Source organism: Magnolia sinica, chromosome 2 (assembly GCF_029962835.1).
Source record: "Magnolia sinica isolate HGM2019 chromosome 2, MsV1, whole genome shotgun sequence".
NCBI lineage: Eukaryota > Viridiplantae > Streptophyta > Magnoliopsida > Magnoliales > Magnoliaceae > Magnolia > Magnolia sinica.
The window spans coordinates 91,419,801-91,431,176 of NC_080574.1; positions in this window are offsets into that span (position 1 = coordinate 91,419,801).

Sequence of the window (11,376 nt, forward strand, 5' to 3'; positions counted from 1 at the left end):
AATTACAACTGAGAATAACAAAGGCACACATCGTAAAATCCACTATGAATTTGAACTTCTACAATCATCCATAAGGTCCAAAAGGACATACATGAGAATAAAAGGAAAAGAGAGAGAAATTAGCAACACTGGAGTCCTCACTGCTCAACTCTACTCAAAGCTCTGCTGCTACGGCACCTGCCTAGAATCTCCTGCACGCATCAATCGTGCATAAGCTTATAGAAGCATAGAGGGTGGTGTAAGTGTGTGACAATGGTGTACAGAAGAATAGTAGGAGGTATAAGGAGAGAAGGATGATCAATGAGCATATCACTAGCCTTACTAAGGCTTACCATGAACGCGATGCAATGAGTAGTGGGTGCCATACCAAGGCAATGCATGAAGGGGCTTGTACAGCCAATGCTAATGCGATGCAAGTAATGCCAGTACTCATATCTAAACCATAAGTCAAGTACATTTCCAATCATAAGGAAATCACCGGGGTCCATTACACTGCTAAATGACTGCTGCTTTACAAACCCTGCATAGTCAAACGAGCGTAAGAGACCTCACTACCCACTTATGGACAACCAATCACCAGCAAGGCCTGATAGTAGCGGACCCATTTACGAGCTGGTCAAACTCAGCCTAGCAATGCCTCCTCACACTAGGCAGGTAAGGCCACACCCATATCCAACCAATTACACGACAGTGGGAGTCGCAGCCTAACGGTATAAGGCCCTCGTGCGCTTATATATTCCACCCGGTCACGGTGTTGGAGCAAATCCTTGGTACCATGAAAGTTTTGAAAATTTCACCCATGGGCATCCTATGCACCCGGTATGCTCAACTAATATTTTTAGTGTCCACACATATGGCCATCCACGAATACCCCTGTGGAGGTAAGGCCCCGATGAAGTAAGGGTGGATATCCACAAGTTATGTAATGTCAGATGCATGAATCACGCGATCACCCATGCATCAATCCCAAGCATCCATCTCTAACTACACAATGGCGCAACCATGACCAATCATACCTCAACCAAGCATGCATATGATGCGTATGAGAGTGGGCCATGAAGATGAATAGGGGTGCTAATGAGGTGAAGATGAACTCTCTACCTAACCATGAAGGGTCTAGGTACTCAACCAATTCCTCATAAGGAATACAACCTCTAGTGGAGGCCCATATACCTGGGGTTACCCACGAGACTAAGGAGAACAATGGTATGGGCTTAAATAGATGAAACGGGCCTAGCAAGGGTCTATGATGGGCCTTTAACCACCCATAAAAGCCTATGAGCCTACCTTAGGGCCACCAATGTGGGCATCCAACCATAATTGGTCCCCAAGAGGTAGCCCATCTCTAATTGATCATGGATCAAGGCCTAAGGCCCACGCAACATCAGAAATAAGAAACGGTCAGTCATAATCATGCCACAAATACTCACGTTGGGGTTCAGAAAGGTGGCCCAAGGCCTATCCAAAACATGGGTCCAAGGGAAACACAAATAGCCCAACCCATATATACCACTATGGGCCCATATGGGAAAAGTTAGGGCCCAACATAAAGGCTACTAATCCCATATATTGTGGTGGCCTAGTGGGCAGCCCATTGCTCAAACCACATGGGCAAATGTCATGCTCTTAGTCAAGTAAGTTGGGCCTACAACCCGGCCCAAGTATTAAAGTTGATTTGGTGGGCAACCAAGGGCCCATCTACTTGTGTAATCCAGCCCACTAACCCAACATAATAGTATGGTAAAAATGGCCCAAGAGTTCAATGGGCCTATCTGGAAAGTTCCAACCCAATTGGGCCTAAAGAGTTCAACAACTAGCTACATTCATGGACCCGATTAAATTTAACTGTGGTGGGCCTCAAAAGTGCATTTATTAAGCCTAATATTTAAGGAACCAAAGGTATAAATTATTCCCTCTAATATTTTCACAATGTGGTGGGCCCCATTCCTCAAAATTTCAGCCCAAAGGCCAAGCATAATTATAACAAGTTGCTGGATTTTTAACCCAACAGGTTTATGGGCATTTTGGAATCCAATAATTGTTTCATTTGATTAGGACATCAGCCCAAGTAGTCCAGCTATCAAGTCAGAGGGCCCCACCACATAGGATTACATCATATGACACAAGGGAGTAGGTCGGCCACACTGCTAGACCAAAGTCCAGCAGGTAGCCCACATGGGGCATCCCATATGGGCCTGGGCAGTCCAAGGCCTGGACGGCCTGGCTATACATACATCAAGATGAGCTCCACGTACACTAAAGTGGGTCCCACAGGGGATGTACACGTAGGGTAGACCCTCCCTACATGGGCCACCCATGGATGGGACGGCTGGGATGTACAACACATCAAGGTGGGCCCATGAAGCAAGCTAGACACCCCAGCCTGGGCGTCCCTGCCTAGCTGGCCACTCCCAGCCGCACCACGGCCAGGTCAAATGTCCGTTGTGTTTAAAATTTTATAGAGTGATACTTCCATAGGTGGGACACACCCCCACAAAAGTTTTGAATTTTTGAATGCTTAAAAATATTTTAATTTATTTAAATGAAACAGACTGTCCAGAAAATCAGACTGATCTAGACACCATATTGTAATGGGCTGGTCTAGCTACCACCATGGTGTGTAAAGGTGTCCATTGGCCCCAAAATTTTTTAAGTGGGTCAAAACATGGGTGGACCACTTCTATATAAATTATCATGATTTTATGATACCCAAAAGTATTTTAATTAATTTGAAGGATATAATCTGTATAGGGTGGAGTATTGCTGGAATATGACTGTGCTAAATTTGGGTCATTCCAGTGGGTGGGTCATGGGCCTCCAAAATTCTAGAAATTGAGGACCAAGGTCTCTCATCATGTATAAAATAAGAGGACACCTAAAAAGGTGGCCCACCATCATCAAAATAATTTATGAATTTCAGTTTACAACAGTCTACATTGTTGGACTGCACAACAGAAAATCAGGCTGACCACCCCTTTTGGCCCACCCTTTTGGATAACCAAATGGAGTCAGTTGGGGCTGAAGTTTGGCATACTTGTAAGTATGGTCCACACCTTTAAGAAACATATATTACATGGGACCAAACACCCCTCCAAATTCCTAAAAATTTGGCCTCAAAATGACCCAAAAATCTGTCCAGAAAGATTTGGACAGCAACTTGTTGCTGTCCAAACCACCCCAAAAGATAATTAAAAGGGAAATAAATCACAATTTTCTTAGGGTGGGGTCCACCTAGATGGGTCATACAACTCTCAAACCCAAGCCCCTTTCAAGATCACCCATAAAATCAAGCCCAAAGGCTGTCCAAAATATGACAAGAATATGGGGCAACAAGGTGGGGCTTGACATCTAACCACTTGGGCCTAGTTGCATGGCACATCAAGTGGGCCACACATACATCAGATTTACCATAAAGACAGGAATGAAAATATGGAGAAAAAACACAATCCGGCCATGGGGTAGGGCCCCGCCACCAATGGGCCCTCCCAAAAATGAATCATACTCATACAACTACATTGATTGTACATGCAACATAAAATCACTACATGCATGATCTATAATTGCTATGGATAGTTGGGATGCCATCCCAACATGATCCTTAGAGTCTAGATGACCTTAATATGGAGTGAATTATTAAATACACCATGATGGGGTCCATGGAGAATGGCCCCATCATGGGTCATGACATGCATGTAGGATGGGCCAAAGGGCCACATCCATGGGATCAAATGGGATCCCCATCATGGATTGGTGGGTCCCATATGATCCATCTAGAAAGAAAATTAAGATCAAAGGGTAGAAAAGGAGATCAAAAATTATAATCACCCACCTTAATGGATCCCACTCCAAAGTTACATCAATCTTCTCTTCATGCTCTAAGGGATATGTTTCAATGGGTAAGATGGATTGTTGAAGGTTAGATGGGAGGGGATTTGAGGGAGAAGGGGCTGGAGAAGAGAGGAAGATGGAAGGAAAGTTGCTGGAAATTCTAGCAATGGAGGGAAATGAGAGGGAGGGAGAGAATAAAGAGAGAGAAAAATGCCATTATTATTTTATAAGAGAAGTCATCATAGCATAGGGAGGAGATTACAATGTTTAGGCCTTTAGACTAGGCTTAGGTGGTGTTTGTTGAGATGGATGGTGTTTTCATAGCATTTGTGTGGTGTATGTGTAGTGTGCATGGGGACTTGTGCCATGGGTGATGGTGGGCCACATGCATTCCACCTAAGTGGGCCACATGATCAATGGTCATATAATGAAATGTACACAACTTTTGATCTACATATCGGATTTATGCACAAGACGCGGCGTTGGAATCGCGGCGACGATGCGGTCGCAATGACATAGGTCTCGGGTCAATCCGAGTTGGGTCTACATGATCAAACTCAAGGATGACCGCAAACACTATCTGAGGGTCGTGGGTGGTCAAAATTTGACCGATAGGACCGTAGGACCAAAATGGATAGAGTGCATACTCACACATAAACATGCACACATGCGAACTCGGGTCGGGTCACACAATATATCATAATATTAATAATATACTATCATATATATATATATGATAGTAATCATAATTTGTAGTATACCTATTTATATAGTATTACCTATTTAATATTATATCATAATATAGATATATCATATATGATATTATTATAATATTATCATACTATACTATCATAATATATTTATAATTATATAATATTATAATATACATATTTATAATATTAATATGATAGTATACTATAATATACTATAATTATCAGATGATAACATCATGATATAATTATTATATAATATTATCGCAATATATATATCATATGATCACAATATACTATTATAATTATATAGTATATTTATAGTAACGATATCCAATGTAATAAATACTATGACGGTATTTATATAATAAATTGTCACGCCCCAGACTAGGTAACCAGACTCACAAGGAACCCAATGGTCGATTCTGGCTGCAACAACCTCCGTAGTACCCCATTCTCAGCTCTTAAGACAAGTTCCGATCTTGGGATCCTACAAGGAGAATTTTCCTAACAATATAATCATTTCCAATACGAGCATACCCAAGATCACAGCAATTATATTTGAGAATAACAAGGCACATATCACAAAATCCACTAAGAATTTGAACTTTTACAAGCTTCATAAGGTCCAAAAGGACATACATAGGATAATAGAAAATAAGAGAAAAGTCAGCAACACTGGAGTCCTCAAGCTTTACTCTAATCCAAGTCTCCGCTGCTATGACGCCTGCCTAAGATCACCTGCATGCATCAATCATGCATAAGCTTATGAAAGCGTAGAAGGTGGTGAAAGTGTGTGACAATGGTGTACAGAAGAATAAAAGGAGGTACAAGAAGGAAAACATACTCAATCATAATATCACTAGCCTTACCAAGGCTTATAATGAATACGATGCAATGAGTATTGGGCGCCATACCAAGGCAATGCATGAAAGGGCTTATGCAGCCGGTGCGAATGCGATGCAAAGTAATGCCAGTGCTCATAACCATTCCACATATCAAGTATATTTTCAATCATAAGGAAATCACTGAGGTCCATTACACTATGGAATGATTGCCACTCTACAGACCCGCACAGTCAAACGAGCATAAGAGAGCTCACTACCTACCTGTGGACATCCAATCACCAACAAGGCTCAACGAGAGTGAACCCATTTCATGAGCTGGTTAAACTTAACCTAATAATGCCCTCCCTCACAGGCGGATAAGGCCATATCCCTACCCAACCGACTACACGAAAGTGGGAGTCACGACCTAATGGTATAAGGCCCTCGTGCGCTCATAATTTTCACTCGGTCATGGCGTTGGGGCAGTCCCTTGGTACCATGGAAGTTTTAGAAATTTCACCCATAGGCATCCTATGCACTGGGTATGCTTAAGTATCATTTCTGATGTCTACACATCCATCCACCCACTAATATCCCTGTGGAGGCGAAGCCCTGATAAAGCAAGGGCAGTATAATCATGAAATGTGATGTCAATGCATGAGTCACACATATAGATCATGTACAAGCTTCAGGCACTCAATGTGCACGGGGGGAGAAACTCCATCCCTCTAAGACCACCATACAATGCAATCAATTCATACAGATGATATATATGGGTCATAATGATAGAAGTGCGCTACCTATAGAATACATTCCTCCTTCCCAAGGAGAGATAGGGTCTAAATACATAAACAGATACTCTTAGAAGAAGTGAAGTCCTCTAGTGGGGGCCCAACACTTTGGGGTGACCCACAAGCTAAGGGAGTCATAAAGTCTTAATGGAGGAACGGTCCTAACCAGGTCCAAGGTGAGCCTTCAACCACCTATAAGGGCCCTATGGGCCTAACTTAGGGCCATCAAGGAGGACATCTAACCTCAACTAGGTCCTAAAAGGTAGCCCGCTAGGCATAAAAAGTAAGGTCCAAGGCCCAAGTAATCCATGGCCTAATGGGCTATATACAAAGTCTAATTCATAGGCAATATGGTGGGCCCTCAAGTAAGGTTTGAGCCCAACCATGAAGGTCATAAACCCACATATTGTGGTGGGCCTTATGGGTAGCCCAGTTGTTTAACTACATGGGTAATTTTACACTTAATATAAGTGAGTTGGGCCTCACATCATAGCCCAAGTACAAGGTTAATTTGGTGGGCAGTCATGGGCCCAACTACTTACATATTATAGCTCATAAACCCATCACAATAAGTAGAAGATTATAAGCCCAAAAGTCAATGTGGCTACTTAGAAGGTTCTAGTCCAAAAGCCTAAGGAACTAGTCAATTAACCACATACCATGATCCAATAAAAGCCCAACTTGGGTGGGCCTTAGATGAGCACTAATTACACCCAAAAATACTGAAGGAAAGAGGGAAGATAACTGATTAAATCACCCTTAAATCTGGTGGCCATGCTGCCCCAAAAATAACATTTATGGGCAGCAACATTGGGCCCATTACTGAATTTCCAGCCCACCCGCCTTCTGAGTTTGTTGGATTTCAGCAAATAATTTAATTTATAGTATATTTAATTTCTGATGACCCACATACATCACTGTGGGTCCCAATAGATGAGAAGGGGAAATGTACAACACATATATCCAATGGGCCATGCTGTCGAAAAGCAAGCCCATCCGCCCAAGCAAAGACGACCCAAGGGTGGGACGTCCAGGGCTCTGGACAGCCTGGACCATACACTAAAGTGGGTTCCTCACATCCCAAGTGGGCCCCACACATGGGACGTCCACCTAAGGTGGACCACACACATATGGGCCCCACAAAATGGGAGGACGGCATGGAGGAACAACATACATCATGGTGGGCTTGACCATGGGTGGTCAGCCCATGATGGGCGTCCACCAGCTAGACATCCATCGTGGCCCGCTGGACTAGCTACATAGACCCACAATCTAGGCCCCATGGCCCTCTAGAACATCATGAGATGGTCCCTACAAACATGCATAAAGGCTCCAATCGGCTGGGCCCAATAAATTCCACATTTGCAAAGAAGGCAGCAAGGTTAGAAAAATTTCTGCAACATACATGTTGCTGTCCTAAATTTGGGCCATCCAAATGGGTGGGTTCTGGACCTCCAAAATTCTTGAAATTTGGACCCAAGGTCTCTCATCAGGCTTAAAACAAGGTGGAACCCAGAAACATGGCCTACCATTAGTAAAAGTATTTTTAAAATTTAGTTTTAAGGGACTATGCTGCTGGACAGTACATCAGAAATTTCTGGTAGTCCACTATGTTGGCCCACCCTTTTTGATGCCCAAATGGGGTCTATTGGGGCTGAAATTTGGTATGGTTGTAGGTGGGTCATGCAACTACAAGAATCACATATTAATTTACCAGAAATCAGGCCCCAAGGTGGCCCAAAAATCTGTCCAAACAGTTTCTGGACAGCAACAATACATTGGAATAAAATAATTTTAAACGGTAATTAAAATGGGATTTAATCCCAAGAAATTAGAGGATGGACCACACTAGTGAGCCCCACAAATATCCAACCCATCCCACCATCCAAAATACCTTTGCATGTGCCCCAATTAGTTGGATTTTGGGGCCACATGTCATAGGGTGGGATGCCATGAGCGTCCTCCCTTGTTTGGGTGGCTGGATTTTTGTTAGCCCACAAGGTGGGGACACACACCATGAGTAGGGATAAAAATAAGGGAAAGGAAGAGAAAGAAGGGCAATCCGGCCGTAGGGAAGAGCTTTGCCACTATTGAGCCCTCCCAAGAGTAATCCAACAACACATCATACATCAATATACATCTACAATATGAATCTCACACATGCATGGCATAAACAAAATGGATGGTGGGGATGTCATTCCCACCATGATCCTAAGGTCTAGATGACCTCATCATATAAGGAAATCAAAGGACCCACCATGTTGGGGCCCATAAAGGAAAGCCCTATGCATGGGATATGCATGCATAAGGTGGGCCATTTGGCCATACCTATGGGGACGTGTAGGATCTCCACCATTGATTGGTGGGTCCTACACTCCCCTTATGAAGAAAAGAATGGATCTACACTATAAAAATTAGATTTACACCATAAAGAAGCACCCACCTCTTGGATCTTCAAGCTTCTTCCATCACTAAGAACCTCAAGCTCTAAGGGTTATGATCCTATGGTCAAGATGGAGTTATGATGGTGAGATGGAGGGGAAATGGGGAAGAAAATGGGCTGGAAAAGAGGGGAGAAGGGGCTGGACATTTTCCACCATGAGAGGAGAGGAATGAGAGAAATGAGGGAGGAGAGAGAGGGAGGGAGAGTTTCTAGCAAAGAAATGATTGCTTCTTAGGAGAAGTTTGCTTGGGAAGAGGGAGATAGCATAGATGAGAGGAAAGAAATGATGGGTTTTCTTTTTAAGAAACCCATCATTGCTAGCTAGGGAAGTAAGCATGATGGAAAAGTAGGGTAGATTGCTTAGGTTAGAGTGCTAGGTGGGGCCCACTTTTGGAAAATGTGTAAGGGCCTAGGTGGGTCCCACATGCATGATGTGTGGCCAATAATAGTGTGGTTGATATCTCAAGATGCACATATCGAAATCATGCATGAGATGCGACATTGGAACTGCGGCGATGATGCGGACACAATGGCATAGATCTCAGGTCGATCTGAGTCGGGTCTACATGATCGAACTCATGGATGACTGCAAACACTACCCAAAGGTCGCGGGTCACCAGAATTTGACCGGTAGGACTGCGGGACTAAAATGAATGAGATGCATACTCACACACACACATGCACACATACGAACTTGGGTCGGGTCTCACATAAATGGATAATTATTACATGTCCATTATATGTTATTAATAAAATATACTATGTAAACCAATGAGATTATATTTCACCTATCAGATAATTATATTGTCATATGCTATTGTGATCATAGGTATATGGATGTCATAAAATATATATAATCATCCACATAAATATCAGATAATGGGATATGTGCATGTATGTGGATATAATATCTGATAATAACATAAATATTGGATATTTGGAATACCATTATGATATTGTCAATTTATGGATGGACGGGTTCATATTTTAAAGGTTAAGTACATATGTGTTATGGATTATAGGACTAAAATTATTACAACATATGGATCAAAATATCATTGGAATAAATGAGCTATCATATATTCGAACTAGCAATTGATTTCACATACCCGAAACCATCAGATGGAGGTCAGTTTGTTTCTTTTCGAGGCCATAACTGATGCTTATCTTCTTGGATTTTGGGGGTCTCATGATGCCCTCTAATTTATTGACTTCCTGTAAATTCTCATTCATGTAGCACAACGGTTCATCACACATTCCTCATTTTTGTTTACTTTCCTTTTTTATTCTTCAATAAATCCTTTCTCACTATCGGTTCAGCTTCGACTGGTTACATGTCACAAGATGTCTCAAAGAGGAGAATGCAGAGCTTGTTTCTGCTAATGATTGTAAATAAGCAAAAATTCCCTTCTTGTTTTTCATTTTCTGACTTCTACAATAGCTTATACTGTATGGACTTATCAGGATGGAAGAAGAATAGGTTTTTGACATAAATTTTGGAATTGTGCAACATTTCTTTTGGTATAACTCTACAAAACCTTTGGAACATGTAATTATTTTTCTGACTTTGATGATGTGGTTGTGGGTGGTAATGCACATAGCCAACATTGAAAACAAAATTGAAAGAACGAGCACACTTACCACAGCTCACCGAATTTCGAAACTATTTTGTGATATTTTTTTATTTTTTTATTTTTTTCAGTCATAGCGAATTCTTCTTCTCAACTATCAATTGGGGCTGCGCATTGAATGTTGGTTATTTTGTCACAACTGCAAGCCTTTTAGAAGCTATTACTGAAGTGTGTTGAATCTGACAAATGTATTAAAATCATAAGCTATCCAAGGTGGAGCCTATTAGATGGATCTTTGATGATGATCTGACATTTGTTTTTTCATTATTATATCTTGACTGCCCCCTTTTCATTCTAAATTCATCAAGATGTTGACTGTCTGATCACTGTCTTTTTGGACAAATGGAGTATCAGGAAATAACAATTCGTTGTCCTGCATATCGTCTAAAATATTCAGGACACTATACATCATCCATGTGGTGGAGACACCAGAGCACTGACTAGTGGTTCACCCATGTCAACGTTCTTAGGAACTATGTTGACTTGTTCATCGATTTGGACCATCAAATATGTTGGCCTCATTCAAAATGAAAATGCTACCCTAAGTTATAGGTTTGGTGGTGGGCGTACCTTCCAGTTAGTCTGCCTCATTATTTTTGCATCATTTTTTTTTTGTTAAAGAAAAAAGTGGTGCGTGCGAATCTTCAGTTGCATGCTAGGCATGATTGTAAAGCAACCTCAACTGACGCCCAAATCCTTAAGAGCATAACAGAAAAAAAATTACTGAGAAGACCAACGATCAGATTTCTCTTTAAATTTGGAGAATTTGTTATTTTACTTTTTAACAATCCCTTTGGTGGGCATAAATAAATGGTTAGAATTGATTGATGAGAGTTACTCTAGATATATGCTACATCAGTGGGACCCACGATGGAGGTTCTGGATATATATGCAATGCTCGTGCGACATGAAAGAGGATGAATCACCACTCTATGCAATGGTGCAAAACTTACATAAGGGCATGCTTGTTTTAGTCCACATTCCATGAATTTAATGGGGTGTTCGCAATCATTACAAACACCATGTGTTTGCCACGGAGGGAAATTTCAGACCAATTACTCTTTTTTACCTTTCATTTATTACCTCTATAAATAAGCCATTTTCAAGAAAAATCGTGTAATCTCCCTCAGCCGTTAATAACTGAAC